Source organism: Sus scrofa, chromosome 8 (genome assembly GCF_054392235.1).
Source record: "Sus scrofa isolate SSC_HxYL_T2T_F1_AM1 chromosome 8, Sscrofa_HxYL_maternal_Yorkshire_Landrace_v2.0, whole genome shotgun sequence".
NCBI lineage: Eukaryota > Metazoa > Chordata > Mammalia > Artiodactyla > Suidae > Sus > Sus scrofa.
The window spans coordinates 48,929,913-48,946,992 of record NC_139390.1 but is presented as its reverse complement, the minus strand read 5'-3'; the positions used below and the strand labels follow the sequence as shown (position 1 = coordinate 48,946,992).

General features: G+C 39.6%; 1 pseudogene; it reads right to left on the bottom strand.

The window, feature by feature from the left end:
* Nucleotides 1–8,053: 8,053 nt before the first annotated feature.
* On the bottom strand, nt 8,054–8,720 carry LOC100624372 (large ribosomal subunit protein eL15 pseudogene; annotated as a pseudogene).
* Nucleotides 8,721–17,080: the final 8,360 nt, after the last annotated feature.

Genomic DNA, 17,080 nt, shown 5'->3' with positions numbered 1-17,080 from the left:
ATACCCAGGAGTGGGATTGCCGGATCATATGGTAGTGCTATATATGTTTTTTGAGGAACCTCTATACTGTTTTCCATAGTGGCTGCACCAATTTACATTCCCACCAACAGTGTAAAAGGGTTCCCTTTTCTCCACACCCTCTCCAGCATTTGTTATTTGTCAAAGCTATACCTTTAAAAAGATTATATTATATGCTCTTATGGAAAATAATAGCAGCTCACTTTAGCCAGAGCTGAGATGGGAAAACTTTAGACTATGTGGTTCATGTACACCATGGAGTACTACTCAGTCTATGATGTGGTTTCCTTAAATATCTTTAGAGAAAATATATGAAGCCCCATTTCCAGCAGTCTGAGAGATTAACTCAAGAAAAAAATACAGGGAAAAGGAAAGGCAGTTGGGTGTTTATTGGCTATATGGATGTGTGTGTGTGTGTGTGTGTGTGTACAGATGTTAACATATACACAGCAAATACTGATAAATGAATGTCCAAACCCTAACAGAATGAGAGAATCACATTGATAACTAAATAAGTTTCTGGGATTTAAACGAGGTACCATCTGTTACTTTGTGATTTTCCTCTGTTAAATTTTAGGCACATACAACATATCACCTCTCTCTCTTCTGGCTTTGAAAACCAAGCTATTATTTATTCTATTTATTTGTACTTCCTCTTGAAAAGTCAATCCTCCACAGACCCTGAAATACTTTTGTTATGTGGGGTTTTGTTTTGTTTTGTTTTTTTCCCTCTGAATTCTCATCTCTGCTTGCCTTCATCCTCCTGGCAGTAAAATGCCTCAAACCGAATACAATATCCCAGGCTTTTTTTTAAAGGTCTTCATGACTTTCTAAGAGTATAGACCTTGCCTCGGTTTTGAAAATCAGCCTGTTTAGAAAACAGTAAATCCATAGCCTTATCCATTTAAAGTCTTATCACAACACCCCTTTTTATTTACTGGCATGCCTTTTTTTCTCTCAAAGGTCTTTCCGCTTTATGTGGTTCTTATAACATCTTGACCCTTCCAGTAGACATTATTTAACTAAATATTTCTGCTTCTCTGTGTATTTACTCTTGAAGTTTTTGGTTTTTGTTGCTGCTCTTTCTTTTAACTCTTCCTTTGTTCCATGTTCCAATACTTCAGTGACCCTTAGACCTTTGAGGAAATATTTGCAAATCTCCCCTGACTTCTAGTTTATTCATGGATCTGTCAGCAATGTTCTTTTCTTTGCAAAGAGCTCAAATTCACAAGCAAGAGAACAGATCCTACTCAAAACAGACCTCTGATTCCAACCAAGGGATAAAAGGAGAATAAAAGTTTCAAAATATTTTAAGAATCCTAAAGATACTCTGACATGATTTAAGTTATATATTATAACATACATCATTTTTTTTTCTGGTGAAATGGCATGGTTTCTGGTTGTGTATCTCTTTTTCCATCCAACTTGATTTAAACTTTGTTCGGTTCCACAAGATGTGAATTCTCCAAAAATTTTGGGATTTATCTTAATGAAAAAAATAAATTAAAAAAAAAATAAAACCTGCTCAGTTGCTTCATTTCATGGTGTCTTTCCTTGAGAACATCACCTGAGGGTGTCAGTGGACATGCAATTCTGGACAATTGCATACCATCTGTACACTTGACAACCTCGACAGTGGCTCAGCTTCCCTGCTATTTTAAATCTTGGGCTTTATTTTTCTTCTAAGGTAGAAATATTTCCTAATCTTAGCCAGAGTCAGCCTTCACAAAGTCAGGATCATAAAGCTTTCACTTTTAATGGAAAAACTATTTCGTGGTTGATGCCAGCTTGTCTCTTCCTTTTATCTGCCAAATCCCTGTGTAGATAAGATCTGGAATCTGAGATGACCTTCAGACCATCCGTGCCTTCAAATACTGGGCAATGGAAAGGTATTTGGATCATCTCCACCCATTTCTGCAGATGCTTCATCATGGACTCCAATCAATAATTATTTCCACAGGGTCTTTCATGTCTTTACTTTCAAACCCTGAGATAGAATCATGGGCTTTCGCAGCTTAGTCCATTCCCTTTATTGTGTACATGAAGGACTGAAGTGTAGCTGAAGAAGTTATGGGATTATAAATAAGTTCATTTGGACCATTGTTTTAGAGGCCAGTATAAGCACTATAATATGATATTTGCCTTTCTCTGTCTGACTTACTTCACTTAGTATGATAATCTCTAGGTCCATCTATGTTGCCGCAAATGGCATTATTTCATTTCTTTTATGGCTGAGTAATATTCCGTGGTATATATGTACCACATCTTCTTTATCCATTCCTCTCTCCGTGAGCACTTATGTTGCTTTCATGTCTTGGCTATTGTAAATAGTGCTGCTATGAATGAACTTATTTACAAAACAGAAACAGATTCACAGACATAGAAAACAAACTTATGGTTACCAAAGGGGAAAGAAGGGAGGACAGATTAGGAGTTTGGGTTAATAGGTACATACCACTATATATAAAACAGATAACCAACAAGGGCCTGCTATATCCAATATCTTGTAATAACTGTTTGTTTGTTTGTTTTGTTTGGGGTTTGGGTTTTTGTTTTTGTTTTTGTTTTTTTTGCCATTTCTTTGGCCGCTCCCATGGCATATAGAGGTTCCCAGGCTAGAGGTCGAATTGGAGCTGTAGCCTCCAGCCTACACCAGAGCCACAGCAACGCGGGAGCCAAGCCACATCTGCAACCTACACCACAGCTCACAGCAATGCCGGATCCTTAACCCACTGAGCAAGGCCAGGGATCAAACCTACAACCTTATGGTTCCTAGTCGGATTCATTAACCACTGAGCCACAACAGGAACTCCTCTTGTAATAATTTATAATGGAAAAGAATCTGAAAAGAACAGACACATATATGTATAATTGAATCACTTTGAATACCTGAATACCTAAAACTAACACAACTTTGTAAATCAATCATACTTCAATTAAAAAATAAATAAATAAAGGGGGGAAGTTATGAGATTATCCATGGTCACAAAAGTCAGCTGATAACATAGCTTGAATAACACCAAGTCTTTGTGACTTTATATATGTACATGTGAAGAAATGTTTATACAGAGCTTCCCATAGACCACAGACAGGCTGAGCCCTGTACAGATCTTGGCTCTTTTAATCCTTATAGCTGCCTTCTGAAGTAAATACTCTTATTATGCCACTTAAAAGATGAAGAACCTAGAGTTCCCTTGTGGCTTAGTATGTTAAGGATCCAGCATTGTCACTGCAGTGGTTCAGGTCACTGCTGTAGCACAGGTTCCATCCCTAGCCTGGGAACTTCCACATACCACAGGGATGGCGAAAAAAATAAAATGAGGAAACTGAGTCTCAAAGAGATGAAATAACCTTTTCGGAGTTCCCGTTGTGGCGCAGTGGTTAACGAATCCGACTAGGAACCATGAGGTTGCGGGTTCGGTCCCTGCTCCTTGCTCAGTGGGTAACGATCCGGCGTTGCCGTGAGCTGTGGTGTAGGTTGCAGACGCGGCTCCGATCCCACGTTGCTGTGGCTCTGGCGTAGGCCGGTGGCTACAGCTCCGATTCGACCCCTAGCCTGGGAACCTCCATATGCCGCGGGAGCGGCCCAAGAAATAGCAACAACAACAACAACAAAAGACAAAAGACAAAAAAAAAAAAAAAAAAAAAAGAAAAAAAAAAGAAATAACCTTTTCAAGGTCACATACCTGGTAGGTTGCAGGAATTAAAACTCAGGCAGTCTGGCTCCCAAGACTGGTCTTTTTTTCTTCTTATTTTTATGACTGCACCTGCAGTATATGGAAGTCCCCTGGCCAGAGGTCAAAGCTGCAGCTACCAGCCTACACCACAGCCATGGCAACACTGGATCCAAGCCACAGTTGTGGCAATGCCGGATCCTTATCCTACTGAGTGAAACCAGAAATCAAATCCACATCCTCACGGACATTATGTTGGGCTCTTAATCCACTGAGCCACCACAGGAACTCCCCAAGCTGGTCTCTTATTCACTATGCATTCTCTTCCATGAATGTCAAAGTCAGTTACATGTCATCGAGAAAGCATCATCGATCAACACATCTTGATTTCCAAAATTATCTTCACCCTTGAAACATAAGCACTCTCTTCAGTTCACCAATTGAGCCAAGGTATGCTTTATCCAGATATGAGTTCCTACAGGGGAAAAAATAGAAAAACTCACTCCCTTGCCCTCAGGGAAAAAAAAATTGAAGCAGAAGATTATGGCAGATTTTTGAAAATTGCACCACTCCTCTGCTCTGCTCACAATATGTTTCTAGACGCTCCCTTCTGGCCTCCTCATGGGGTCTGAGCATTTCGAGGGCTGAGGTATGGAATGAACACCCTTACATTGAACGGGTTTGTTCTGTTTTCTTTGTTTCCCTGTGGCTGCCTTTTGCTTTTCAAGAGTCTTTGGAATTAAGACAATATGCCAGGCACCTGAGGCAAGGCATGTAACAGGTGTAAACTGTAGTTGTCTGTCAGCCAGGGTTTGCCCTTGTCCAGATCTTCTGGAGTCTGTCACAAACTGCACTCTGTGGCCACTGGGGCCCCAAGAAGAATAGCCTTATTATCAGCTAATGAGAACACAAGAAAACTCAAAAAAATCCATGAGTCTACAGTCCCCAGAGAAGTGCCACTAAGGAGCCCTTAGCATCTAGGATTTAAAGACCATCATCCACTCAGGTTTTTATTATGCCATCAATGACAGTATCAGAGGTGTTTACTTCCAATAGCATAACAACAAAAGCACACCAGGGAAATACATCTCTAGGACTTACCTGTCACCTTAATGAGTTTTTGCTTGGCGGATATTCAAGGAGAAGACATTCATATTGTCTTCCACTAAGACAGAGTCTAAGAGCAACTATATATGCTGTGGGAGTGTTTTACTGGCCCTGAAAATCTGAAGTGGTTTAGAGTGATCTTGAAGGGGTTTTGAGAAATACAAAGCAAAGACCCTGAAGGGTTTTAAAGGAAGCAGATGTCATATGTGGAGTTGTCTGTCACTTCAGGCCCACGCACAGAGTCAGAAAAGGCTGCTGGTCTTTTATCTCCACGGAGCTGCAGATACACTGTTTTCAAAAGAAGAGAGCACGTTTCGAGGTTGAAAAATCAGCCAATGCCTAAGGCATTGGGTTTAGAGTACTGGGGAAAACTAGAAACAGATTAAGTAACAGGAGTAAAATTTCTTTTTCAGACACGCATGTCAAATACCTTCCTTGCTATCATTGTATTACACATTTGGATCCCTGTATTAAGTGTGGTGGGTTGTCTACAAATATGACTCAGCCTATTCATTTCCTCAGATGATCATTTATGGTTAAATGGGACATTTTAATCCTGGTGTCATCTCCATGGAAACTGTGCGCACCCAAGGAAGCTGCCCAGGCTCTTTGCGCCTGGACGGGCAGAGTGGATGTCCCACTGTCTAGTGCTCAGGGTTTCTGTCCTGCAGAGTTTGGTGATTAGCAAAGCCCACTGGACCAGCTCTCCTCAGGCTATGGACTAGAGAACACAAGTGTCTGGCCCATGGGGCAGAGAGAAGGCAAGGGAGGGGGCGCTGACCCCTGGAATGTCCTTGAGCCCTTGGCTTTCCTGAGCTTCATTCCAATACATGCAGATGTCAAAGTGAGCTTTTTTTTTTTTTTTCTTCCCCTTGGCCGTGCCTGCAGCATGCAAAATTCTCAGGTCAGGGATCAAACACTTGCCACAGCAGTGACCTGAGCTGCTGCAGTGGCGACGCTGGATGTTTAACACACTGCACCACCAGGGAACTCCAGAGCAAGCTTTTATTTTCTTAAATCTAGTCCATATTTCAGTTCCCTTTGAACAAAGCACCCAACTGAGCAGGATATGAAATTAATCAGTAACATAGCCATTCAGTGGAACAGCCCTGGATTTTATGTCCTGACTGTTCTGATAACATCTCCATTCTGTCCCTCTGTACACATTTCATCTTTCACCACATTCCACCCGAAGTCTTTTTTTTTTTCCTTTTGACCCCTCTCTATCTCTAACATCTTATTTTCTCTCCTTCTCTCCCTCTCTGTCTGTCTTTCCCTCTCTGTCTGTCTGTCTGTCTCTCTCTCTCTGCTTCTCTCATCTCTTCTCTTTTATACCGCTTGTAATTCTACTTTCCAGGGACAATTTCAGGGACAATTACTCCTCTTCCATTTTTCCTTCTTCTTCCAGTTCCATCTAGTTTTTCTAACTAGGGCTCCCAAATTCACCACTCCATCCTCACTCAAGTACAATGAACAAGATCACTCCCACTAGAGCTTAAGACTCAATAAATGCCTAGTTTAGGCAAGTACTGGCCTAAAAGCTGGTTGTGGTTGTCAAAGGGGGAGGTGGGGTGGGATACAAACTATTAAATAGAGAATGGATATAGCACAGGGAAATATATTCAATATCATGTAATAAAACATAGCGAGAAAGAATATGAAAAAAAAATCTATAACTTAATCACTTTGCAGTACACCAGAAATTAACACAACACTGTAAATCAACATAATTTTTTAAGCTAGTTCTTTAAATGAAACCATGTTGACGCAAGGATATTAACAAAGGGCTAAATTCTGTTTTCCACATTCAACCTCTAGCTGGCTTACCTTCTGATGTGGGAGGAAGAAAGCACCTGTGGAGAAAAAATTACCACAGCGGTAGGCTATGACTGTGCTGCAAAGATGCGGGAGGTGCAGAAGGGAGGCACAGAAGCTAGCCAGGACCTCAGGTGCATCTGCGTGTGTGATTCCACCAAGGCACGTGCACAGACAGCTAGGTTACCCTTTTCCACACACATATGGTAAGGTGGGCATTGGACCTAACCCTTTAGAATACACCAGAGAGTGCGAGAAGTTTTCTGGGAGCATTCTAAAATAACCATGATCAAGACCAAGGGCAGATTTCAGAGCAGGAGATAAGGATCTTTGGTCTCCACTATTTTTCTTTTTTTTTTTTTTTTAGATTGGAAACCATGAGTTTGTATTGACATCAACTACATGACTTTTCTCAGTAGCCTTTTGGGAATGGATAAAGTGGCTTTACCAAAGAAAACTTTAACACTGATTAGATTTAGCAGTATTCCCCCCACCCCAAGGTGGCTTAGAGAGAGTTCATAATAGTCACAAACTAATACTACAGATAAAACATTTAAAACTTTGATCTAAGTTTTTTCCTATCCTCCCACACTTGAAAGATATCTCATGGACACCAATTTCCTAATTCTACCTAGCATTTCTAGCTTACAAATCTTAAGGCTAGTAACCCCAATCTCATTGAATGTTCAATTTCCATCAGTTTCAATGTATAGGAGTGTAAATACCATGACTACTTTGCAGTACTCTACAGATTCGAGTCATGGGATTAAACCACAAATCCCACCTTTTTTTTATGTGAACTTCAATGGAACCATGGAGGCCAAGGCAATTTAATTTAGGTTTACCAGGATTCCTTTCATTTTTAAGCGAATCCTCTGGAAATAGGTTTATTCAATTCTCTTAAAAATGGTGGCATTCTTTTACATTTCTCCCTTTTGAAGCAGCAGTTATATAAACAGATTAGATCAAGCCTAAAAACCTGGGCCTCACTCAACTTTCATTATTTTTCTGCATATGATCATGATAAAGGATCAGGAAATCCTTCACATTTTTTAAAGGAGAATTCAATTTACAGTTTGTCCTTGCCAAACTCCATAAATCAGCCACTTTCAGAGTAAACCAGCAGAGCATTGCATCACCCCCAATAAAGCCGTAGGTTTCATCACATGCACCAACAAATCTACATGGCTAGTTTCTGCCTCTTTTACAGAATTTTACACCTATTGTTCCAAACAGCATTTTAAACAGACATATCAAATCCCTAATAAAACAAGGCATTTCCCTTATTAGAAACAAGATACACCATCACTTAAGATCTTCAGACATTATTGCACTTTAACTTTCAAAATTTGACAATGCATTCAATGAAACAATCTGCAAAAAAACTAGTTTTAACAGACAAATCAAAACACTTTTAAGCAGACATGAATGTTCTAAATTGTTTATTAGGTAAGAATTTTACAAACATTACTTATTAGCCGAAACGGTGGAGCTGGAGAGTATTGCGCCTTCTTCAAGCAGCACGGGGAGAACCACCTATAGTGTGGTGGAACTTGCGGTCCTTTCCAAGGCTGTGGCTCTTTCTGCCTGCAGAAGTCAGCCCTCGCATCTCCCTATGCTTGTGGACTGGTTTGGTGATCCACTGGTGTCAGGATTTCTTCTGATAGCTTTATGGAATGGATCAATGACGATAACCTCAAAGAATTTGTATGTAGGCTCTTCATCAACCCAGTAAGAATTCAGGACTCTCAGAGCCCCACAGTGGCGTCCAGCTCGATGCTCCACAACAGACTGAAGGCTTCAGCAAACTTTAGCTGGTTGACACCAAGGTGGACAGGCTTGCCGTAGGCGGTACCCTTAGGAACTGGGCGTTTGCGGCCACCGGGGCGCACACGAATCCGATATATGACATAACCTTGCTTGGCCTTGTATCCCAGCCTGCGCGCCTTATCAGGCCGGGTGGGGCGGGGGGGACCTGTGGAGAGCAGAGAGCTGGCGGTACCGCCCGCAGCGGACCCGGAGGAGAAAGCGCATGACGTCGGATTGCTTCTTCCTCCATAGTTCCTGGATGTACTTGTAGGCGCCCATCTCGGCTTACCTGATGGCTGCCGCCAGACCCTCCACTATTTTTATATCTGTTCTCTTTTTTATGTCTTTTGAAGTACAAGTGCCTGAATTCTCAATTCCCTTCACTCTCAGCTTGATAACTTGTGTTCCTGAATCCAGCGCAAGGCCTTTCCCAGCCTGCTCTCCCGCTTGGCTTGCTCTCTGAGTCTGTCTTCACCAAGCGCCTGTCCCACCATGTTTTTAACTGGACATTGGGGATGTGATTATCCACTCGAATAGGCCACAGTGAAGGGTGAGTGACATGGGTTTCTTTCGAACTTTATTCAGGAACAATTGACAAATACAGTTGTACATATTTAAAGTGTTCCTTGTGATGATTTGATAGACATATATATTGTGGAATAATTACCAAGGGTGTTTGGTTTTTAAACTGCAAATCAATTAAGTCAAAAAATTTCATATTGAGAGTATGGGTATTTAAAATATAGCCCTTCAAAGTTATTTCCTATTTCTGTCTTTCTTACATCAATTCTTCCTGTTTACCACCACCACCACCACCACCATCACCTCAGGATCACCACCACCATTACCACCTCCAACACCACCACCACCATCACCACCCCACCATCACCCCACCATCACCCCACCACCACCATCCACCACCATCATAACCATCATCCTACCATCACCTTCCCAACCTCCAACATACAATCTCTGCTAGAGAGAGTCAGGGAGAATCTCTGTCCTCATTTGAAGAAACTGGCCTCCATCCCTAAAAAGAGGTAGTAAAAAAAATCTAATTAAATGTAACTAATATAAATTAAGCCCTCAGGCCCTCTCTAAGTATAAATTTAAATTAAATATAACTAGTCTTTCATGACCTTCTATTGCTCCATAACAAATTACCTAAAAATTCAGTTGTTTAAGGCATCAACAAATATTTATTATGTCACAGTTTCTGTGAGTCAGCAAGTCAAGTGTCCTTTAGATGGGTTGTTCTGGCTAAAGGTTTCTTCTGACCCTTTATTCAAGTTATCACTTTGAGCTGCAGTCATCTGAAGTTCTCTAAAAGCTTGACTGAAACAAGATTTGACTGATGCTCATTTATATGGCTGGTAAATTTGTGCCAGCTGTTGGCAGAAGGCTTCAGTTCTTCACATAGGGACTACTAGGTAGGGTCTCTGGAGTGTCCTAATGCCACCATGACTGGCTTCCCCTTGGATGAGTGAACCAAGCAAAAGCAAGACAGAAGCATTAATGTATTTTATGGCTTGACCTTGGGAGACACTCACCATAACTTCTGCTACATTTCTTGCTGAGCAGTAAGTCACTAAGTCCATTCATACTCAGAATAGGTGGGTGGAGGGATTGGACTTTACCTCTAGTAAGGAAGGCTAAACCTTTCTATTTAGTAAGATGCTCTGAGTAAAAAGCAATTTTTTGAATGCTATATAACTTCATAAATTTTAAATATTCCCATAATGAATATCTGGCTTTCAAATCTTTGCTGCTAATTCCCTCCTCCAATTTTCCATAAACTTTTTTTATTCCAAGTTGCACAGTTTTGTTAAAAATAAATCTTCTGAGTAATTTGGGGTTAAATTATACAGCATAGTGGCTCCTAAATCGACATCCATAAAATCAATTTTAATTCATTCATATGTGGCTAAGTGAAGTATTTTGTGAGGTATTGGATCAAACATCTGTTCTATTTCTTTTGACTACTATTTCAGTAATTGAATTATTTTTGGAAAAGCAATCAAATTAGTTTCTGGTAATTATAGACTGTTGGTCTGTTCATATTTCATGTCCTTTACAACTCTTAAGTGAGCATGGTTTTTTTTCTACAAAGCACTTGTTCCATTATTTTACTAGAGGCTAAAGCAATCTTATTTACCCAAGTGACTTGCTCCACAGTGGAATCTTAAGAATAATGACAAAGAGTTTTATCTTATTGTTCTAAAACTGAAGGAATATTTCTCTTCTGGTTAATTTATTTTCATTGCTAAGAAATAATGGCAACTATTCTCAGATATGTTAATTTAAGTTAAGCAAGAGTCCATCAAACAAACATCATGCAGACAAATGGAAATCACTGTTTCCTCTCTCCAAGGTCATAATTGGGTTAACAGAATAATAAAAGCCGAAGAATCAGTGTATCTAATTAGATCAGAGAACCTTCTTTTTCAGTGAAAAAGTAATCAGATCAGATGTTTAATTCATTTACTCATTCTGGAAACATTTGTTGTATATCTACAGTGTACCTATAGCCGGACTAGGACTTTAAATGCCATAGACTCTGAAAGGATTATAGTTACTCTTCTTTTTTCAAAGTAAAACTAGTACCCACTTCTAATACAGCTAAGTAAGTCCCTACTGGACCTGATATTTCTGCAGATATCAGCAATGAAGTGTGGAAAAAAATAAAATAAAATAATAACCTAAAGATATTGGAAAGTTTTTTTTTCCTTTTAAGGCAAATTTTAGAGGCAGACAATGATTGGAAGAACTGGTCACATTTACATTTTTTATGGCTTTTAACATGTAAGCTGGATGAAGATGGCACCAGGTAAAGTGACTAAACTCACTTACCCATAGTCAGAATAAAAAGATGACAGAGTTCATCGCAACCATAGACACTAGACAATAGGGGGTAAATCTCATGAAAAGAGAAAGAAAGGACATGAAAACCATGATTTATACATAATTTCCACCAACATCTTTGGCTGCCCCCATGAATACATGTATGAAACATAATTAACGTAGTACAGCTAAGTTAAAAGAATTGAAATATGATTTGAACTTCCACCAATAAGATAGTTTGAGTCCAATAAATAAACTGTTTGATAAAACTCTCATAGCAGGAATTTAGCAAAATTGACAGGTTCCCTAAAATAATTTTTGTAAAGCTTAGTATAAAATTCAGAATTACTCAACATACAAACAGGGACATATGACCTGTTTTTAAGAGAAAAAAACAAGCAATCAATTACCTAGACACTGCATTAGCAGACAAGAATTTTAAAATAGTTATAATATCTGTGCTCAGGAAAGTGAAGGAAAATATATTAGCAGTGAATGAAAAGGTAGGAAATCTCAACAAAGAAATATAAATGATAAAAAAAACACAAATTGATATTCTAAAACTGAAAAATACAGTTCCTAAAAGTATAAGTTTACTCTATTGTCTTAACAACAGAATGGAAATGATGAAGTAACGAGTTAGTAACTTGAAGATAGATCAGTGCAAGGATGTAGAATACAAAGAAAGAAAGTTTAGGAAAAAAAAGTGAACAGACTTTCAATGACCTGAGGACAATATTCAATGTCTAACAGAAATGAATACAAGGAAGGAGTGAGAGAGTGTAAAGCACACAGCTTATTTGAAAAGACAGTGCCCCTAAACTTCTCAAATTTGAAGAAAGACATAAATTTTCATATTTAGAGGCCTCAGTAATACCCAAGCAAGACACAAATAACAAAGAAACCATACCTAGGCATATCATAAGCAAACCGCTGATACTGGAGTTAAAGGAAAATCTTCAAAGCAGTCACAAGAAAATGACATATTACCTACTGGAAAACAATGACTCAAAATTTATCATCAAGAGTTCCCATCGTGGCTCAGTGGAAATGAATCTGACTAGTGTCCATGAGAACACAGATTCTATCCCCGACCTCACTCAGTGGGTTAAGGATCTGGCATTGCCGTGAGCTGTGGTATAGGTCACAGACATGGCTTGGATCCTGCGTTGCTGTGGCTGTGGCATAGGACAGTGGCTACAGCTGAGATTTGACCCCTAGCCTGGGAACCTCCATAGACTGCAGGTGTGGCCCTAAAAAGCCAAAAAAATATTATCATCAGAAAATGTGGCAAACAGAAGTTGTGGCTCAATGTCTTTTAATTGCTGAAATAAACATTCTCAACTATAGATTCTATATCTAGTGAAAGTATTCTTCTTTTAAAACGAAGATGAAATAAGAAATTTTCATATTTTTTAAGATTTTTATTTTTTCCATTATAGTTTATTTACAGTGTTATGTCACTTTCTACTTTACAGCTAAGTGACCCAGTCATACATATATATTCTTTTTCTCACATAATCCTCCATCATGTTCTATAACAAGTGACTAGATATAGTTCCCTGTGCTATACAGCAGGATTTCATGGCTTGTCCACTCCAAATGCAATAGTTTTCATCTATTAACCCCAAACTCCCAGTCCATCCCACTCCCTCCCTCTCCCCCTTGGCAACCACAAGTGTGTTCTCCAAGTCCATGAGTTTATTTTCTGTGGAAAGGTTCATTTGTGCCCTATATTAGATTCCAGATATAAGTGATATCATATGGTATTTGTCTTTCTCTTTCTGACTTACTTCACTCAGTATTAGATTCTCTAGTTCCATCCATGTTGCTGCAAATGGCATTATTTTGTTCTTTTTTATGGCTGAGTAGTATTCTACTGTGTACATATACCATATCTTCTTAATCCATTCACCTCTCAATGGACATTTGGGTTGTTTCCATGTTGTGGCCATCATGAATAGTGCTGCAATGAATATATGGGTGCATCCATCTTTTTCAAGGAAAGTTTTGTCTGGATATATTCCCAAGAGTGGGATTTCTGGGTCATATGGTAGTTTTATATTTAGTTTTCTGAGGTAACTCCATACTGTTTTCCATGATTGTACCAAATTACATTCCCACCAACAGGGTAAGAGGGTTCCCTTTTCTCCACACCGTCTCCAGCATTTATTTGTTGACTTGTTAATGATGGCCATTCTGACCAGTGTGAGAGGGTACCTCACTGTAGTTTTGATTTGCATTTCTCTAATAATCAGTGATGCTGAGCATTTTTTCATGTCCCTGTTAGCCATCTGTAGGACATTTTCATATTTTTTAAAAATACTAAGAAATTCATTTCCAGTAGAACTCCTCTTTAAGAAAAGCTTTAAAATTGTATTCGGGCTGAGAAAATGATACATACTAAAACATTACTCTTCAGAAAGGACTAAAGAGCATTAGTGATGACAACTATATACCTGTGTAACACAACCACCTCTCAAGATGCCAAATATTATCCTTACCCCCAGAAAGTTCCATCATTTTCCTGCTGTATCAATTCTCCCTCCCAGGAGGAAATAAACACTCTAGGGTTTTCCCACCATAGATTAGTTTTTGCTGATTAGTTTTCCCTGTTCTGAATTCTAATAAATCCAGGATAAGATTCTGAAATACATTTAAGAGAAATAGTTGTGAGAACCTTTTGATTTGCAAGGCTAGAGCACTCCCAGTCTACACTGCATGGTCGATTCCTTCTTCAACTGCTCCAAATTCTCTTTAAACCTCAACCCCATAAAAAGCTTCCCTGGGTGCCCTGAAGAGGATTTGCTCCAAAATTTTGCTCCAAAATTTGAGTTGAAGTGTAATGAACAAACTCTAGTCTTCTGATGGATAAAGTAGTAAAACACACCTCCATTACCAAGTTTACAGACTTGAAAGGAAAGAGCCACTCAAGTGGAAGCTATAGACAAAAGCAAGAATGTTTAGTTGGTGGGAGTTCCTGGAAAAGGAAGGAATACAGTGTCAAAGGACAGACTGGCCTTAAGAGTTCTCGTTGTGGCTCAGTGGTTAACGAATCCAACTAGGAACCATGAGGTTGCGGGTTCAATCCCTGGCCTTTCTCAGTGGGTTAAGGATCCAATGTTGCTGTGAGCTGTGGTGTGGGTTGCAGATGCGGTTCGGATCCTGCGTTGCTGTGGCTCTGGCGTAGGCCAGTGGCTACAGCTCTGATTCGACCTCAAGCCTGGGAACCTCCATATGCTGTAGAACAGCCCTAGAAAAGGCAAAAAGACAAAAAAAAAAAAAAAAAAGGAAGGACAGACTGACCTTAAACATTAGAAAGGGCATCTTATACATACAGATGGCAAAAAAAAAAAAAAATACATGAAAAGATGCTCAAAATAACTGATTACTAGAGAAATGCAAATAAAATCTATAATGAGGTATTACCTCACACTAGTCAGAATGGCCATCATCAAAAAGTCTACAAACAAATTCTGGAGAGAGTGTAGAGAAAAGAGAACCCTTCTACACTGTTAATGGAAATGTAAGTTGGTGCAACCACTATGGAAAACAATATGTAGGTTTCTTAAAAAATGAAATATAAGACTGCCATATGATCCAGTAATCCCATTCCTGGGCATATATTCTGAGAAAACTCCAAAGTCAAAAAGATACATGCACTCCTATGTTCATAGAAGCACTGTTTACAATAGCCAAGACATGGAAGCTATTGTGCAAGCCAAATATCCATTGACAGAGGAATGGATAGAGAAGATATGGTACATGTATACAATGGACTATTACTTGGCTATAAAAAAGGATGAAATAATGCCATTTGCAGCAACATGGATGGACCTAGAGATGATCATACTAACTGAAATAAGTCAGATAAAGACAAATATCATATGAGATCACTAATAAGTGGAATCCAATAAAAATAATACAAAATAACATATTCATGAAACAGAAATAGACATATTAGAGGAGATAACAACAATAGAGGAGGCATTGTTTGCTCTGAAGAGGCCAGTTTTAAGAGCGTCCTTTGATTGCCCACCTTGAGCCTCTCTACCAATCTCTTACAAGAATATCCTGGGTCTTCCTTTCCACATCCCTCTGTCTGGAATACCAGAATAATTCAGTGCAATCTTCAGAATATTCCAATGGCCCCCAGCCTTTCTTCTCCTTAAAGAAGAAGAAAATTATCCCTACCTTTTGTGGACTGCTTCTTGCTTCAGAAAAAAAAAAAATAAGTTACAACAAACATGACTGGTGGGCGGGACAACAGAATCAAGATACATGATCTCAGGTGCTCTTTGGAATTCATTTTATCATTTTGAAAAATCCAGTAAGATATTGCTTCCCACTTGTGCCTCCTGAAACTCCTACAGCCAGGCACCAGCAGCACTGAACCACGGAGTCAGCCCATGGACCAGCAGGTTGTGAATTTGTTTTTCCTCTGCTAAACATCAGGGCCCTGGGAAGGACCAGGGTCCAGCCTCTCTCCTGGACACCATGAAAGCAATAGAATATTCCCATTGCCATCCGTGTCATCTTATCGACTCTCCCTCCTCCCTCGATTTTGGGCATTTTTAAGGTGCTTTGTTAGACAGAGGACCAAAAACCTGTGCGTTAATGCTGTAAAATTTTGAGATAAAAATTCTGTTCAAACTTTGTTGGCTCACAGAGCACATTGCATCTGCCCTCAGACAGTAGCTCAGAGGCACATCTCAGTTCCAGTCAGTTCTTCAATCCCAATCTTCCTCCTTAATGAACTGAGCTCAAGTGAACCTAAAAATCTCCTTCCAGGGAGTTCCCTGGTGGCTCAGGGGGTTACAGATCTGTCATTGTCACTGCAGTGGCTCTGGTTGCCACTATGGCACAGGCTTGATTCCTGGCCCGGAAATTCCGTATGCCAGGGTCATGGTCGCAAAAAGAAAGAAAAAGAAAGACAGAAAGAAAGAAAAAGAGAGAGAGAGAGAGAGAGAGAGAGAGAGAGAGAGAAAGAAAGAAAGAAAGAAAGAAAGAAAGAAAGAAAGAAAGAAAGAAAGAAAGAAAGAAAGAAAGAAAGAAAGAAGGAAAGAAAAGAAAGAAAGAGAAAGAGAGATCCCTTTCCATGCTTAAGTAGATAAGAGCAAATTTTTTTGTCTTAAGTCTATTCTCTCTTTTTCATTGTTGCTTCCTGTGGACAATGGTAGTTCACGTTGTGACTCAGTGTGTTAAGAAACTGACACAGTGTCCATGAGGATGCTGGTTCAACCCCTGGCCTCTCTCAGTGGGTTAAGGATCCACATTGCCACAAGCTACAGCATAGGTTGCAGATATGGCTGGGATCTGGTGTTGCTGTGGGTGTGGTGTAGGCCTGCAGTTGCAGCTTCAATTCAACCCCTAGCCTGGGAACTTCTATACATCATAGGTGCAGCCCTAAAAAAAGAAAATTTAGACAATAGATGTAATATTATAATGAATATTCTGCCCTAAAGGCCTTTTAGTCTTCGGTTTAAAGGACAGTGGCCAAAGTGGCCCCCAATCCTTCTAATTGACCAGATCAAGGCAAGTGAGATGGAACAGCATAAAGGTCTGATAGGATGTCAGGTACAAATTAGAAAAGGCAAGTTCATTTGGAGTCCAAGGACCAGTGTTACACAGGGTCACAGGTTCTGAGTGTCACCTGGAAGCTGACTTTATAGGCATACAACCTGTACAGTCACAGAAGGCCACACACTCAGAGAGCCCCCTCTTGGTCATGTTCTGCTGTTACCATCTTAAACCCTTAATGATTTTTGAGTAAGGGCCCTGCATTTTCATTTTGCAGAGGATAACTCTGCAAATTG